Source organism: Fopius arisanus, unplaced genomic scaffold (assembly GCF_000806365.1).
Source record: "Fopius arisanus strain USDA-PBARC FA_bdor unplaced genomic scaffold, ASM80636v1 scaffold00022, whole genome shotgun sequence".
NCBI lineage: Eukaryota > Metazoa > Arthropoda > Insecta > Hymenoptera > Braconidae > Fopius > Fopius arisanus.
In genome coordinates this window covers 949,103-967,478 of record NW_011887761.1, presented here as the reverse complement: position 1 = coordinate 967,478, position 18,376 = coordinate 949,103, and the positions used below count along the sequence as shown (strand labels likewise).

Genomic DNA, 18,376 nt, shown 5'->3' with positions numbered 1-18,376 from the left:
AATGCTTCCATTCGGAAGCGAAAAATAAATAACATTTGAAATAACAATCATATGTCTTCTAGCGTTGGGAATGGCCAACTGCTTATTTATCAATGAATCCGTGGAGCAACGTTTCATTGCCATAACCTTCTGACTAATAGTAAATTATGACACTAGGCCCGCACAGTATGCCTGTGACATATTCAATTCTCTATCGCATCGCTCTGCCTGAGGAATGCGTGAAAAGGAATATATTGAACTGAAGATATTTTATTGTGAATGAGAGACCGTACCGCGCGCCAGCATGCGGGTGTGAAACGATTTCGGTAAGAGGGTTACGACTTTGTAATCTCCCGCCACTTTAGGGGGACAAATAAGGAATCGTGGCTTCATGATTTCGAGATTTTCGAGATAATCGATTGTGTCAAGCGCGTCCCTTTTAGAATAGGATTTACGTGGATATCATATACTCAATGGGAGCATTAGACTTGAATATTTTTGACTATTTTTTCACCGTTTATGTATACCTATTTTTAATCTATTCCGCTGATATTCAAACTGTAAATACTGCGATCGTTTGAGATCTTTAAAAAAAATTTTCTGAGAATTAGATTTACTGTTATTTCAGTGGTTGTTTTTGATTTTGTTTATCGAATATAGACAGGAAAAAGTAAATAAAGACTCGATCAAAGCAGAAAAGACTTCTTTCAGTATACCAGATATAAATTGCCTGTTAGTGCTCATCCCCCACCTCTATAGACGAATTGAATCGAGATAACTGAATTCTAATGAACAAGATCAAGGAGAAAAAAAACGATCATGCCATAAACAGAAAACTCCCAAGGTGTTTCAACTCAGAAAATTCATCGTTAGTATATGCCAGTTTTTGTATTATCCAAATTTTCTCTCGAATTGTTGTGGAGGTTCCCATTTCGATTGGTTTCTGAGAAGACGGTCTATGAAAAATCACGACAGTGCTGCGAACATGAAATTAGTATATTGCCGGACGGGGGTTATGGGGTTTTTCATTCGTGTGGAAATTAGCACGCCGAGCTGAAGGCGAGGTTGCCAACTACACGAGTAAAAAAAACCGATAACCCCTGTCCGGCATAATATTTTTCTGTAGTGATTTTCAGGTTTTCGAGTTTGGGAAGTATGTAATATCAATTTCTAGACGAGAATCCCTGGAAAGCAGTACGGGAAAGTAATTTATGCGACAAAGGCTGATCAGTATTTCGGGAGTTTATTTTATGAAAATCCACGGCGAAGGCTAACCCCGGCTAATCGAGTATTTTTGGTGCCGTTGGGAGGTAAGTAAAAACGAAGGCGGTAAGGGGCCACTTACCTCCCTAGGGCAATAAAAGTGCGAGGTTGAGGCGCGTGGAGTGACATAAAACTAATTGAGTAGGATTAATAATAACGATGCAATTTTGCTCGGGCTTTTCTAGAGTGACGGTAGTGATTTTATAAAAGCCAGGTTACTAAATAAAAGACACTGAATTGAACTGTTTTATTGAAATATCATTTCACCGCGAGGACCGTCCTTCAATTGAATAAGGAATAGGACAGTCAAAAAAATCATAACATTGATACCATGGTCTCTCTATTTCCAGGCTTCGTCTTTGTTTCCACCAATTACTAAAGATTTGATGAGAGCGACATGATATAACTACCCAGACGAACCACGCAGGAAGAGTGATCTTGCAGTATGTAATAAATCTCGTTTCATGGTCCAATACTTAAATCATATTTATTTTTGTAATGCAATTGATAAAACCCCAATTGTCAAAACGCCATTGAAGAAAAGAAAACGTTATAAAAATGCAAATTCATTTGCATGCCGAGTTTAATATTCTTTGATATTAAGCTGCAAAATTTCGCGGCTGCATATGAAGGGGTACAGTGCCGCTCACAATCGCAAAAGGCAAACTTGCGTCTGAAAGAGAAATGAAAACAACGGCCAGGAAAAAAGTAAATCTGCTGAAAAGGATGAAAAAAAGGAAGAAAGTGAGAGGAATGGAAGACAAGAAGATGAAGCCAAGAATTAAACGGCGGAGCAAGAGCAACTGCGAGAGGTTCGAGTCGCGTAGGAAAGGGGTTGAGAGGAACCGAGAAGACAAGGCAAAACAACAATTCTCATCCCAAGAAGGTAAAATGACGCCTGGACCGTGAAACTTTGGAAATCGGTCGGCAGAGGCGCAACAATCGCTCGACCGTGCCATTGCCTTCTCATGGAACTCAGTACGCCGGAGCCTGTAGCGCACGCGAGTCGTTCTGTCGGCACTATTCCAGTAACATTCAACTCGTGGTCTTTTTATTCGTGCAATTGCAACGATCACTAATTTTTAAGTCACTAACTAAATAGTTGAGTCATTTAATAAAAAGTGCTCCTTGTAATTGACCATAGAGAAGTGAATTGTACGGGTTATGAGTTCATTTCACTATTGTTTCATTCCAAATCGTTGAATCATTGCACGCGGTGTGAGTAGAATCAGTGAATTAAATAATAAAAATTGGTGAATCACCGTATTGAGTATTCAACGTAATATATAGATTAATGTGGTTAGCTTCTTTTTTTTTATTTAGCATTTAGGTGTGTGTGTTAATTGAAATTGGTGCGAGTGTGCAGTGATAAGTTTAAGTGTGAACCTAGCTCGGATAAGTCCCGATTATCGCAACTTCAACATCATTGGAAGTGATACCTGAGAGTGGTGAAAATTGTTATTGTCGGAGTTCAGTTTGTTTATTCTTTGGCTCATAACGAAGTTCCAAGTGGAAGTGTACTTATATTCTCGGCCTAGAGTCATTGCGTGGCCTCTGGACAAATCAGGCGGATCGTCTTTTACGGCAGTAAGTGCTTAAATCTTCTTCTTTTTATTTTTTTTGTCCTAAATAATTCTTTCATTCCCATACCCTTTCTTCCACGAACAGTGGACTCTTATTTCCACTCACTCACTCATACGTAGCCATCTCTTTCACCATTGCGTTCTCACGCAAGGTCGCGGGACTAATTCGCAGGGAATTTTTTTTTCTTTCTCCATTTTTTCACCTTTATTTATTCTCCTATCGCATGACGCCACTCGTTCAACATGCAGCAATGATTATTATTCAAGTCGAAGGAAAAGAAGAAAAAAATGGGAAAAGAAAGAAAGAACAATTAAAGTGTAAATCGATGAGAAACCCGGGTAATGAATTTTATCCTCCTAGTTTTTTCGGAATTGCTGTTTAAGTTTTCAGGAAAAATAAGAAATTGTACTTGTCAATTCATAAGAGATTGTTATAGGGTAATGATAAAATCGGTAAGACCAACTTCTTGCTGCGATTCGTCTGTGCTTTTCCTCTGTTATTTCAGAAGTAAAATGCGACAGGAATGTTGATTTTTACTGCAGAATACAGGCATCAACTTGCTTCACATTTTTTGATTGTTGTTTATGGTGCGAAACGAAAGTTCTGAAATGCAGTTTGCCCCAGGCCCTAAAATCTTTGGAGTATGTCATGAGTATTTTCATAAAATCATTCCTACGGAAAATTTCGGGGTTCGAAAATTATATTTGAGTTTGGTAATAAAGTGCAAATGAAGATAATCAATGAATCACACGTTATCTATGGATTATTGAAAGAATTAAACATTTGTATGCGAACTAAGCAATTAATAATTTTTTTTTAGACGCCTGTTATTGTATGTCAAATGGGGTTCTCCGTCCCATTTTAAAATCGGATTTGTTTCACATGAATACCAATTCAAAGTTGTGACTATTAATTTCCGTGTTATTCCGTTGGAACTATAACGAAATAAATGAAACCAAATGGTTATAGGCAAAAGAAAAACAAATCAAGTAAGACAAAAGAATACATTCTGAAGGAAAATTGGATATGACAGCGCAGTGTTATGAACAAAAAGGGAAAATCTCCATGTCTCTTTAGGTGGCCACGTTGCTTGTATAAAGTTTCATTTCATATTTTTTCAAGTAAAAAAGTTTTTACCATTCTTTTTTTCTATAATAGTTGGCTCATTCTAAGAAATAATTGGATCGAAATTTTTACTTTAAAAGTAACCTTTTGATCAATTACCACAGCCACTTAACAGCAATTTTTTATGGAATTAAATATGTCCAACTAATACTCTGTTAATCGCGCTGATGAATGTCGTTGGTTACCCACCAAGAGACGGCACTATATAGCCCATTTTATGCCGAGCCCTGGAAAACAGATGATCGTCCCCCATGTGCATGTTTAACGTCGGGGCAAGGAAGGCAGGCAGGCGGGGGAGACTAATACGTTTTCTATTACGTCTCGGTATTGATATCATGCATTGCCCAAACTCTAAAAATTGATAATTAATGCGGAAAAATGTAATCCGGATTGTGTCAATAGAGTTTTTCAATGTGTGCTGCTACCCGAGCCTCACGTTCGGCTTTTGCATATCAATTCCAAACAAGAAAAAGCCCTATCTCAACTATTCCGAACTATACAATTCCGTACCGTGCATAATTTCATCTTTAATTTTATCCTTACGTTTTTTCAAAAAATGTATTAAATTCGCTAAAATATCAAGTTTTTATTATTAGTGACACTTGTTAAATACTAGATTTCAATTGTTTGCCTTTTTTTGCGACTTCATGGCAGCATTGTGAGAAAAATCCGTAGTGATTTTTAAATTTTCGACTTCCAGATGTACGTAATGTCAATGCTCAGACGAGAGTTCTTGAGAAGCAGTACGGAATTCATATATTAATTCTTTTCTTCGATATAGACCACCTCCTTTGAAACTACTGCGGTCCTTTTGTTTTTCATATATTTTTTACACGTTCATTGATCTTTTACATTTCTTTAATGAACGTATTTCTATTAACTCACGTGCTTTTCAGGCCATGTAGTGGAAATAATTTTATTCTAGGGATTTTGGGGATGCAGGAAAAAGGCAGTTGGGAATTTTGTGAATATTGTTTTTTTTGAGCTGCGGTAGCACGATCATGCTCGACTAGTTGACTGTGTGATACTTGTGGAGAGAAGGTGGGAGAGAGGACATAGACATATGGCTGAGTGGGGAGACTGGAAAAGAAAGGGAGGAAACACGAGGTCGTCCGGTCCTTGATTGTATTCGCTAAGAGGGGCTTGGGTATTACAGTCCATCGGTCGAGTATACACCACTCGCTGTTCTCTTTACATATACACGTGGCAATGAACTTGGGAAAGACATCTATATATGATCAGGAAAATACAATGATGGGAATTATTTCAAATATATGCTTGGTAAAATCCAGAAAATTGTTTAGATGATTTCCACTGCAGGTCGGGGAAAATATTTTTATAAGACTCAATATGTTAGTTTACCTTATTTACCTTACTTTACATATTTTAGTTTATCAAATGAATTGAAGTTAATTTGCTAAATTTCTTCGAACTCCAGACATTATATTAGTATCGTTTAGCATTGGAAAGAATCGTGTAAATTTCAGCAGATTTCAAAAGTTGATTGACTGAAGATGTAAAAAATTATTCTCGGTATTTCTAAAGGATGTGAGATCCTAATGGATTTATTAATATCGTAATATTGTTTTTTCCTTCAGTACAACAAATTAATTATTCCTTTGGAGCTCATTCTATCGAATGGGCTCTCCAAGTAGAAAATACCGAACAATATCAGTATTGATTTGCAAAGTTACAGATATTTTTGGGTTTTTGACCAACCCAAATCTTTTTGTATTAATCTTATAGGAAAACACCGCGTATTTTCATATGAATACATTTTATTTAACGATAAGCAAAGGCTGGCCTTTGTCAAAATCATAAAAATATTTCACTAAATCAATATTAGGAAAAAGATTAACTTGGAGTTTCAATGGTGGCTTATGTGAAAGCGAGGGTTAGAGAAGAGATGACGAAATAAATCTCTTGGTCATGTTGAGTTGATGTTCGCGGCTTGGGTGCGATAAAGGTGAAAGGGACCAAGAATGCCAAAATTCAGTGAATGCTGAGGCGGGTTTTGCAGTTCTCCTGAAAAACTGGAAAAACGTTTTCCTTGTGAAAATTCATTATCTTTGCAATTTTTATGCTCCATAAGAATAGCTGCCATGACATTTGAATAAAAATTAATTATTTTTTCAAGATTTTTATATGAATTTAGTGCATTTTGAAAATATCCCTCAAATATAAAATAAGATATATATAAAACAAAAAAAAATTTCGTTCTCAATTAAACTTTATTGATGATACAAATTTTTATATACGTAGCTCTGCGTCAAATATTTTCATTGGCAGGCCAATGCAAAGAAAATTCTATGTAAATTTACTTTCCGATTATTACATCAATATTTCATGTACACTGTCTGCATTGAGAGACGTCTGACAAAATTTTACTTGGAACGTGTACATTCGAATGCGAAAAATTTTTTTTGTGGAAAAATTGTGTTAAAAATTATGTTGATTGTAAACGAAAACAAGTTGGGTGCAAATTTCAATCAAGAAGGTACGCATTCAAATGATCTTTTTATTCTCAGTGCAATGCTCTCATAGAAAAATAGTGTGCCGTACCAAATACGGTGATTGAATATTTTTTTTGGTACAAGTAGGAAAGTGAAGTTTTTATCAGTAACAGCAGACATATTTGCCACGACCTAGGGATTTTTCTGGCCGTTGAATAAATCAACATCAACAGCAATGATTAGTTTTACTCAGAGTATAATGTAAAAAATGTATCTGTATCAAATAGACCCTTACAAGACTGTCTATATTTTCAGTAGATACAGAGTTATTTGCCGATAACGAAATCTGGAATTCTATCGATCTATCACATTAAAGCATTCCGCGAGTGAATCCATTCTTGTACACGGACGAAAATATTCAGTGATACCACTAGCGCTTCAAAATTATCGTATATCTTTCGATAACGTCGTTATCTTGGAACGACTGCATCAAATTTTGCAGGTTAAAACTCCCGAGTGCAAAGCATGAACGATTTTTTTGTACATTCGTTCGTAGACAGTCAAGCTTGTAGAAAATATTCAAGTAATTTTAAAACACGACTGCTATTTGACCAAATACTTTTCCACTCGGATTTTGGCCAAACTATTAGTGCAGTAAATAGTATCCGGATAGATTTATGCAATTATGCAGAGAATGAGAAAACTCTGGAAGACTAATTGGGCAACTGAAATGAAAAAATGGGATAAGAATTGCATACTCAATGAAAGCAATCGATTTCGCATCGAAATTATAACCCAATTTTTCCTCTCTGTTAGACAGGATATTTGCGGTGTAATACGTTGAATGATGAAAAAACATTTTTAGAGAGAATTTTTTAGAACTTTCCAAAATAAAACTGTGTGCCAGCCTGAAATACTGCAAAATACTCTGCAAATACTCTGCAAATACTCTGACTCGCTAAAATCCACGCTTAAAAAATAATCACGTGACGTCAATGGTGCCATTCGGTTGGCTGACGTCCCAGGCAGGAATTGACAATTGGCCCAAGCTTGGGTGATGGGCGGCCCAACCCCGGCTAAACAAGGCTCGAGCTTGGCATCCAAGGCTGGCTCAAGCCTGGTTGAGCTCTGGGATGATAACGTGCGGGCCTTCCTTGGCCACCAGACTTGACACTAGCTTGGTTGCCAGACCTTAGCCATGCCTTATATTTATTTATTTAAATTGATAAAAAAATAAAAATAATGCTCATTCAAGCATTTTTGCAGTTGATTAGTGTCTAATTACTCACTCCTAACTTACTTTCCACCGGGAATCGCTCATTTGTTAACTTAAAATATTACCCTAACCGGGGATCGAACCGACGACCCCCAAATCTCTAGTCCTGCGCACTAACCGCTAGTCTAATGCGCTGTTGTTACTAATAAACCTAAATCATCGATATATAGACTCCAGGAAGTTTCAAAATATAATCCCTATTAACTTCTATCTCACTAGTTACCAATTATCTCGATAATTGATTATTCAGATGCCCCCCCCCCGCCCCAAGTATCGGCAAGGGTTGGGCCGCCCATCACCCAAAGCTTGGGTCAATTGTCAATTCTTGCCTGGGTTGAGCCTTGGCTTCCATGGTCGGTCCAATGTTGGATAAAGATCGTCCTACCCGATGCTTGGTCGAAAAAGGGCAAACCGAACGTGGACCAGGAGTTGTCGTCCCAGGAACGTCTGTCAGTCCCGGCGAGTCATTGACCACCAAGCTGGGACGAAGGCTGGCCGTCCCTTGCTGACCAACCCTTGGTAGCCAGTCTTGGCCCATTTCTGACCCGTGCCTGCTAACCAAAGCTCATGTTTCAACATTGGCTGAAGCCTGGCTTAACCATTGGGTGAAATATGGCCCAAGCTTGGTTGCCAAAGTCTAGGCAAGTCTAGGTTGAGCCAAGCATGGACCAGTTGTTGGAGCTTGGAATTCCTACCTGGGGTGAGGTTCGAAAAAACCCTTTGATAAAAAAATAATGAAAGGAAATCTGTCACCGATCTATTTCACCTTGACATGATTATGTATATCATCATGTTACGGTGGTACGGCTGTTTATATTTATAATATGCATATATTATATAAATACCATGGGGAATTGTACATAGCTGTTTCTCGTGTATGATCATGGAAAACACTATGAATTTATTTAGCAAGTAAATCAATGAAATTGTAAAAAATTATTTGTACAAAGAAATATATAAAATAAAATAAAAATTTCCTATTCAGTCGAGATAATTATCTAAACCATATTCTTTTTATTTTCCACGTCTAATTATACATAAACGCGGGAAGTGTGCATCTTTTTCTAATAATCAATAAAAATTGTAGATTGCACAAAAGAAATGCGTAACAGTTCCATGAGAATTCACTCAACACACTTCGTCTCGGAATTACATAAAAAACGTAATCTTTATTGAATACTTCTCTCCGTGTAGTCGGTTTAGTGTTATTATAAAATTCAAGTCAAGTAGAAACTTTTGGGATTCTCCTATTTACATGGGTCATTTGCCCCTGCATAATGCACACCAATGTGGCAATATTTATTTTTCTTCACTGCCGTATTCCTTTTTTTTCCATTAGGTCTCGTTCTCGTTTGAGTGTCAGAATAGGGAGAAAATTCAGTTCAATTTTATCTCAATTAGGGTGCGGTCGAACGTGTGACAGGTTGTTATGATAAGACTGATAACTGGTCGAAATAACGGAAATGACGCTATTAATTGACAGTTTACGTTCTCACACGTTTTTCAATGGATGTAGTTGATGAGTTTCCCCGGGCGTTTGATGGAGGACATAATGACGATGACGTGATGCTTGTCGTGGCATCGACCCCCGCCGAGTTAACGCGTTAGTTCAGACGCCTCTCTATTTACGGCTCGTGTTAATTCGTATTGGTTTCACTCCGCTAATTTCCTCTTCATACGCTCCTTTTTACGCTCTGCATCCTATTGATGGTTTTTTTGTAATACCCGCCTGACCTTCTTTCTTAAGAATGTTACCATAATATAGTATCAATTTTAGCTGACAAAAAAATGATAGGTTCTAGTTAACATTGAGATGGTAATCCCGAGGTTCGACAACTGAGTCAAGCTTGGAATTGACTTGACTTACCAAATTCTACGACATATCTAGATTAGTCAGGCTTCTACCCGTAGATAGGGATCTTCAGTAAACTCGTTGAATGCCATCCGATATGTTGATTATTAATACGTTATTTGTGCAAACATTACAAATGATTGAAGACTCAGGTGACTAAGCCTATTTATGAATTATATGGGGGTCTTCACTTTGAAAAGCCTAATAATCTTTATAGATTTTCAGTTATAAAGTACTTACCTAATATGTTGAATATTTAATGTGTTCAAGGGTCCGCTACAAAATAGTTATTATTAGGGAAAACTCAATGTCTATCCCGAACTTCACGACTTTTCTCAAATATTGTCAGTGGGAAAATCTCTATTCTCCAAGTAATATAAAACCAGTGTTGAGTTTTCTTTAAAATTACGTATAAATCCTGAACATTGATTTTTTTTCCCCTGCGAAATATTCCATCTCTTTCCCCCTATCCTTTTAGCGTGAGCTCGTAACTCAACATCCGTTAAACCATGGTTCAGGCCGGGAAACTTCGGCTCATTGACTTTTTCGGGAAGAAAGTAGGTGCGGAGGGGAAAGATTTACGAGAATGAAGATATAAATGTTTGTGCACATCGATGACTCAGTAAGAAGCTTAGGGTATAACAGAGTTTTCTACATTGAGCTAGGTAATTAACAAACGGCGATAATTTTCTTGTGCTTGCCATATGCGTATTCGTAATTGTATTTTTCTCTTTTTATCTTTTCTCGTTTTTTTTTCTATTTGTCGTGCCAAATCCAAGAATAATCTTGTTATCTTGATCACTGTCGTCGGAGATAAACTTTTCAATAGCTTTTTTATTGCCGGCAGAGGAAGTATTCCTCCTTTTTCATATTTGTATTTTCGTCTAATAGATGGTTCGGCAGTTTTTTTCATTTTTTCAATTTCACACTGGAGGAATTTTGTCGTATCCTCAAGAAAATGCAGGGGAGCACTCAGGCGCCATCGTGCCGCTATGACTCACGTCTATATTCATTGAAATTCCACGTCATCAGTGAGATCCCTCTGCATATTGGCGTTTCTGTGGGTTGATTCAGAGATTGAACACGTAACTTGATTTTCTGACTTAATTCATTATGGTTTTTATCGTTAAATCACTGACTAATGTTATACTTTACATAAAAAAATACACTTAAATCGAACAGAAAATGAAATATATCAGATTGTTGATTCTACTATAGAATCTATTTTAAATATTGTCGATGATTGTGATGATTTTTAAATAATTTTTACAATTGAAATGACAATACTGCACTTATTAAGAACATCTGATGAATGTTTATATCCAGCTGTTAGTAAACTATCTCACACAATGCACTTTTTTGATTGTTACAAAATGCACTTATCCACACAAGAAAAAGAAAAAATAGCAATAAATGTAGCAACAACAGAATGAAGACATTCGATAATATGAAGGGTTAGAATCTCTTTGGTCCACCAACTCCAAATCATACAATTACTGTCTTTGCGGCTGTTTTCAAATTTCACGAGCTTGACATTTTCATGATAGTTCAAAATGTTGCTTAAATAGTTCTAATGTCAATTGCGAGTTATTTAGAATGTTAGGAAACGGGAAAAAAATGTTTAATAAACAGAATAACTGCTATTACGACTGCAATTATTTCTTAATTCAAAAAATTACGGGAATCCTCAGTAATCTACTGATTATTAATCATCTAACAATTGATCAAAGAAGGACAGAAATGCCCAAAAACAACTAACTGGAATTTATAAAGCCGTTTTTATGCTGATACTACAAGACTTAGGTATCAGGTTAATCGTTAGGGCGTAGGACTAGTGTGCGAAAGATTGTAGATTCGAGTGTGGTCAGGTACAAAATTTGAGTTCGCCGATTAAGTTTTTTCAGGGTCGATATCGTTGCCGCCGTGGTTAAGGATAACTAATAAATCATAAAAACGAGAAAATTTTCTTTTTTCACTTTTTGTTAATTAAATTAATGAGTGCTCCAGTAGCCAATCATATACCGAACATTTGTGGTTACGTCTGATATTCTTCTTTATTACTAACTTCTTTCAATCACCGGTAAAATATTGACAATCGGATAAATTTCAATAAAAAATAAATGTTATTAATATTTTTGGGTAAAAATAATAAGACTCGGCTGTCAATTAGCTGCCATTATTGGGCCAATTAAGGCACCGATAATCGGATCGGAGTTATCATCCAAGGCTCGAAAGAACATTGAGCCAGTCTCTTTTCCAGATTTCGGAAATGTTGGCGTCGAGCTTGGCCGATCTTCACGCCAATCCGGCCATCCTACATGGGAAATTTGACATTTTGGAGATCAATTTCTAGAAAATTCGGCCACATTTGTCGCTGAAAATCTGAAGTTCTAATTTATAATAACTATGATTAATTTGCACTTTCACGCGCCGTTCCAGCTCGATCGGTCCAGTACTGTCTGAAATATAGCAACTTTTTATAATTGCGTCTAGATCTATGATCTATGATTTTTGTCATGAATTTATTATGAATTATCATCTTGTCAAAACAAACATGTTTTCAATGTATATTTCCACCCCCATGGAAATGCGTATCTATACAATTAATGCCGAAGGAAAATGATCTTTAGTTGATATGAAAATGATATTCTGCTTTCCAACTGGTTGTTCTTAATGCGAACGCATTGAAAATTGAATTTTCCATCGTACGACACTTGGTTGAACAGAAATTATCAATTGTACCGTATAAAGCTACGACCATACAAAAAACGTAGATGCAATTTTATTTTCATCTCCCTATTCACGACGCTGGTGACTGCCTATCTACGTTTTGTTTTTTTTTATACGTAAAACAGGAACATTGGCGAAGGACACGTGATGTAGAACGTCGCTACGTACATTTTCCGCATATGTTCGTAAGCTGGGCATCACTGTGCAAGCAGAAGAGAGAAAGGAATAGATATAGTTATGTTTGTGCAATAAAGAGAGGAGGATCAGAAATACGAGTGGGCCAGTGCGCTCACAGTGGTCGACAAGTGCTGTATTGTCACTGAGCATTGAAATTCGCGACACATAGGGATTTCGGTTTGGCAATGCAAATGCTTATATTTTCTGTTTCCTTTCAGTGATACTTGTTTTTATATTTGCTGTTTTTTTTTTATCATTTCTGTCATTATTTTTATACGTCATACGTTCAAAATTGACAGCCATGGTAGCATCCGTGCCGTTTCCACTTTGCGAGTCTCTGCGAAATATAGGAAAGGATAGAAAGAACTAGATATGTAGCTCATAGGTGTGGGAGATTACTTTTATTCTCTTGATTCATTCCGACTATCTACCATTCTACAGCCTTCAATTTCCAGCTCTTTTTGCAGAATCACCCACTTTCTGCAATACACAATTACTTCCTAGTACGTATCTGCATAAGCAAGAGGTGGGCAAAGAAAACGTATGAAATGTTGAATTACTATTACCGTCAGCATCCCGGTCTTCGAATCGGTATAACGTATGGAGCACGTCCAGATATTTTCTCGGAAGTTCACCTGATTTTTAATTCTTATTTCACCAGTAATAGTTCAAAAGAAACTGCAAGGCGTGCAGCTTCTCTCCAACATTCGACACAAATACGTATGGTATGGTATGGTATGGTATGGTATGGACTAGGTATGTGAAATTATACCATCATTTTTCGATCTGGCTACGTCAGACAAAATTGACCGTCTTCTGACCGTCTCCTGACAGTGAAGTAATTCCCCATGCTCAATGACAGTCAGCAACAAAGTAGCGTTTAAAATATCTAAGAAAATGACCAAAGCTCCTCTATGTACTTGCAAATTGACGGTCATTTTTCTGGGTAGTTTTGTTCTAAGAGTTAAAAATAAATGCCCTGGATAACGTAGAGAGCGGTGTAATAACATCCATATCTCTCATACTAATCAATTTCCTCTAAAATGGTAATCAGATCTTTAATTAGGGGACGGAAATACAAATGAATATACAACACATAGACATACAAATGAATATACAACACCTAGAATCGTTTCGGTAAGCCTAAACTAGACATTTGCCGGTGACATGCCCACTATCCCGGTGAACAGTATAGGTTCACCAAACCCATGTATCTTTTCTAAAGTGGAGTGGATTTTCATTGCGTGATTAATGCTTTAAAAACCGTTTTTGAGGAAAACAAATATAGGTTTGGAAATGGGATTGTTTATACACCGCTATTTGCATTATCCACAGCCACGACGAGGATGTGGTGGTGTTGTCGCCCCACAGACAATACATTTTGGCTCGCTTAAATATAATGAATACATGCAGATAAGAATGGATGTCGGCAATCCCAAAGCGATTCTTCATGATATTATACTGTAGCATCTCACCCCAAGTTTCATCACATATCACTGACTAAACACTGTCAGTGGGATAGCACAACTACCCTAGCTATTCATAATCTATTCATTTAAAATGCTGACTATGATGTACTCATCCATCCTGGCAACAGAGAAAGCGGGGAAAAGCTGGAGGTGTTTCTGGAGCGAGCAAAGGGACCTGCTCGAGGCTATATGACCTCTCTACAGGATCTACTCTTCTGAATAACAATAGAGGTTAAGATTGGTTGAATCAAAGAATTAATTATTTCAGTGTTATTTGTAGGAAACCTATACTGAATATTTACCGTAACTTATAGTAACTATCTACTCAAATGAGAATTCATTGTCAAATTTCAATTGGTACTTTTGCGAATTCTTGATCGTATTGTTAGATTTGCATGGATGATAATTGCTAGTAATGACGACAATAATTGAATAAAGACCAGTTGACCGAACATTCCCGCCGACCAAATTTTTGGTCTCTCGAGACGATGTAACAAAATCTGCTTTTAGAGACTCAAATCGAGACTTAAATATCCGCATTGTCACATAACCTATTTGGAGTCTCGGAGAGCCTTTGGCCAATCATGTGAGTAATATAGCTTCTCTAATACGTGGCAGTGAGACTAATCACTGAATGTGATTAAAAATAAGCCGCGGAATATAAAAAAAGTAATTTAAATAAATCGCATGAAATTCGACCGGTATATCTTCATTCATTCACACAACGTAAATATAAATATGATACGGTAACAAAATCGTCACGTACGTGAAGCACGATAAAATTTATTTTATTTAATAATTTCCGGTTATGATTTACTTAGTTCATTGATATAAGTTCCCTCCCACCCTCTCTCCTCTCTAATCGTCTCACTGTAGCCGTCGCTACAATTACCTACCCGCGGTAGTGTTTCTACATTACCTGCGGGTAGGTAATTAGGTATGCTACACCACAGTAATCTATAACTCCTAACCCCTTTTTAAAAAAATACGTATAATTCTTTTCGTAGAAAATTTATTGTTATCATTATCATTATTTATTATAAAATTTAATAAATACTAATAATATTTAGGGCGTAAGATGGCGTCCCCATCGCCCCGTGTGGATGGTGTGCCATCCTGCTGCAGCCGCTCTGTTAACTACTCGTAACTTCAAATACCCGGTTCTACCAACGAATTGCGGCGCAGCCCCCGATCAGTTAGGAGGAGTGATCGATCGAAATCCAATAATGGTAACAACTTGGCTGTCCATAGGATTAGGTGATCAGAGGATCTCAAGGAGGACCGCATGCAATGTTGGGTAGACAGTCAATCGGCACAGCGAGCATACATGGCGCAGATGCGTGAATTGTGGTGTGTTTTGCCCCCCGAATTGGCGCATTTTACTTTGAAATCAGGCCAGTCGCTTGCGTTGATAGGGCTATTATTTGCTCATTGTTCCACGGCGGCTGTCGGCTAGTCGCTCCTTACGGATGTCGATCAGAAGTGATGACCCTCAGTGGGAGCAGTCTACTCAGAATGGTGATGGGGTGCTGGGGTGAGTTATAAGGGACATCGGGTCAAGGACGAGGAGAGTTGCAGGGACGATCCGCGTTAAGCCGGAACATCTGACGTTACATAATGAGGTCTTACTGAAGGCGCCGGCCTTTAAGGAGGTCTTGTGAGCTAAAGATGAAAAGATGAATTTTTCAGCTACTGGGTAAAATCGAGATGGCTCAGAAACAAGCATCGTAAATTCAATTCATTCTCATCGTCACACATTCAATAATCCTAACTGATGGATGAACCCACCTGCACCTGCAGCCGACAAGATGCCATTTGTCGAGCGGGTTGAGCAGTTCAGGGGGAATCTTGATGGGCACTATCCTCATCTCGTGGTGGAAACGCTAGGCCTTTCGTACATTCTGCTAGGAACATCGTTGGCAGTGGGTGGGATTTATCCCGTCACTCAGGAAGAGGCGTAGTTAGTGCTGCGGGGATTGTAGAGCCATGCCACGCATGGTCCAGATGGTATCAACACCATTTGGTTGAAGAGGTTTACCTCTGTTTATGGCCTGGATTTTTACATCGCATAGCGATGGCAGCGCCTCGGTTCCTGGGTGGTTGGTGGAAGAATGAACGGTGCTATTTTTTAAGAAGGGTAACTTGTCGGATCCGATGAACTATCGGTCGATAACATGCTTGAATATACTCTATAAACTCTTTATCGAAGTTTTGAGTGAGTGTATCTTGCGTGATATTGCGCCGATGTGGTAGCAGATATATGAACAACGCGGGACCAAGAGGTTACAGTCGGGTTGTCAGGGGAGTTTGCTTGTCGATCGCTGTGTTATGCGCAGTTCGGTGCAGTATCATCGGCATCTGTCAGTGGCCTGGATTGACTACCGTAAGACATTTCATAGTACGAGCTATCAGCCCATTTTTCTCCTATTGGGGTGTCTTGCGGGTGAGCCAAGTATAATGAAGTGCCTTACAGATTTTGCGCTGCTTTGGCTGACGCAGTCTATCATAAATTTGTGCTTTATAGCATCCGGTGGAGGTCGGTTGACTTTAGTATGGTTTGGACAAGTGCGCCATTTTTGATACGAAGACTGGGAAGCCTAAGGATGCAGAAGGCTTTCAATTGGTGGATGGGGGCGACATCAACATTTCGGTGATGAGAAGTCTTATCGGTATCTTGGGTTCAATCCGTGGGCCGTAGTAGAGACTGCCGTTAAGCAGACTCGGCGTGAGGAGTATGCTCGGCGGCATCGGAAAGTTTGGAAGACTAAACTTTCTGAGAAGAACAAGGCGGCCGCAACGCACATGTTCACTGTTCCAGTTCTTCTATACTTCTTTGGCGTGCTCAAATGGAGGAGGGTGAGCTGAGATTGTTGAACCGCGATACTTGTAAGCTCATAACCGTTAACCAGAGTCTTCACCTCCGATCTTCGAGTCCGCGCTTATATTCCCAGCGTGGTCATGGAGGTCGCGGGCTACTCAGTTTGGTGTTCCTCCATGAGCGCTTGGTTCTTGGTCTGGCTTGTGACATGATGAATAGTTTGGATCCTTTCTTTGAGTTCGCGCATGATCATGAACTTCATGGGGTCCAAGCTTTTTTGTATAATGCGGGGGATACTGTGGCTGGACTTTTCGGTTCAGAATTCCGTCGTGGTCGAAGTGGTCAGCCGTCTAATGATTCGTTAGCTAGTATGACCAAATCTCGGCGAAGAGCGACGATCAAGGAGGCGGAGCAGTCCAACTTGCTTCGCGTGCACGTTGACAGGGCCATGCATGGCGAATGTGAAGGTGAAGTCATCGAGGACCGTTCAGTAACCTCTTCCATCAGAAAAACAAGTAGGCGACAACAATTATGTCATTGTGGAGGATTTAGCGAAATGTATAGGTATATTTTTTCGCCATCAATAAATTGATGGCGGGCTTCCGAATGATTTTAACAATATATTTTTCCTCGTCAGGTTGGATCTATTATGGATGTTAAATGGTCGTAGCAATTAAGCATCTATTAGACTAAAATTTTCAAATTTAAAAAATGAATTCGATCCTGATATTCTGAGCTATATAAACATTTTACACTAAAATTTGAATATCTATAAAACCAATTGTTCAATTAAGCTCATTTTTCATACTATCCATTGTAGGGATAAAGGGACGATTTCGTCGAAATTCGCAGTCTTAATAGCTTGATTTTTGTGCGGATGAAAGAGCGAACAACATTTTTTTTTTCAATAACATAAAAGTGTCATATAACTATGATTACTTACAGGATGCATTTTCCAGTTTTTGATTAATTTCAATAGTGCCAAGCATGACGAAAAGAATGGAATTAAAAAAAATCCGTACAACAATTTGAACTGAAAAATGAAAAAATCTAAATATCTCAAAAAGTTTGTATGGGGAACTATATATATTTTAATTGATAATGACAGGGGACATCGAGACAAAAATTTTCATATAAAAAAAAATGAATTCGGTCAAGTCAATTTTGAGATATTCCACATAATCATTTTACACTAAAAATTGAATATCTCCGGAACTAATCAATCAATCCTACTCATATTCAATACCGTTCGTTGCAGTGATAAAAGGACAATCTCGTCAAAATTTAAAGTTGATATCTCGATTTTTGCAGGGGTGAGAGTGCGTACAACATTTTTTTTTCAAAAACATAAAAGTGACAATAACTATGATTTTTTCCAGAGTTCATTTTCAAATTTTTGATCGATTCCAATAGAGCCAATCATGGCGAAGAGAATGAAATAAAAAAAACTGAATACCTTCATTAGTTTTGGAGATATTTCGAAAAAACGATTTATAAACAAATCACGATTTCTCAAAAACGGCTTGACCGATCTAGCAGAATTTTCATTCCATCGTTAGCCTCAACTCTAACCTACTATTTGACAAAATTTCAAATTTTTTGGATTTTTTTTACCCACCTTTATCTTTTCTTAACTAAAAAATCACCCCT

The 18,376-nt window shown here is 37.9% G+C and overlaps 1 protein-coding gene across 6 annotated transcripts in view; it reads left to right on the top strand.

Annotated features, from left to right (window-relative positions):
* The first annotated feature begins 2,236 nt into the window (after positions 1-2,236).
* The window catches only part of kek5 (kekkon 5), a 490,550-nt gene continuing 474,410 nt past the window's right edge, over positions 2,237-18,376 (top strand). For 5 of the 6 annotated variants that reach the window (XM_011301426.1, XM_011301422.1, XM_011301425.1 and 2 more), the window contains exon 1: positions 2,237-2,829. The gene's annotated coding sequence lies outside the window, so the exon portion shown is untranslated. The remainder of the gene's footprint in view (positions 2,830-18,376) is intronic. The other variant, XM_011301427.1, reaches the window with a different exon arrangement.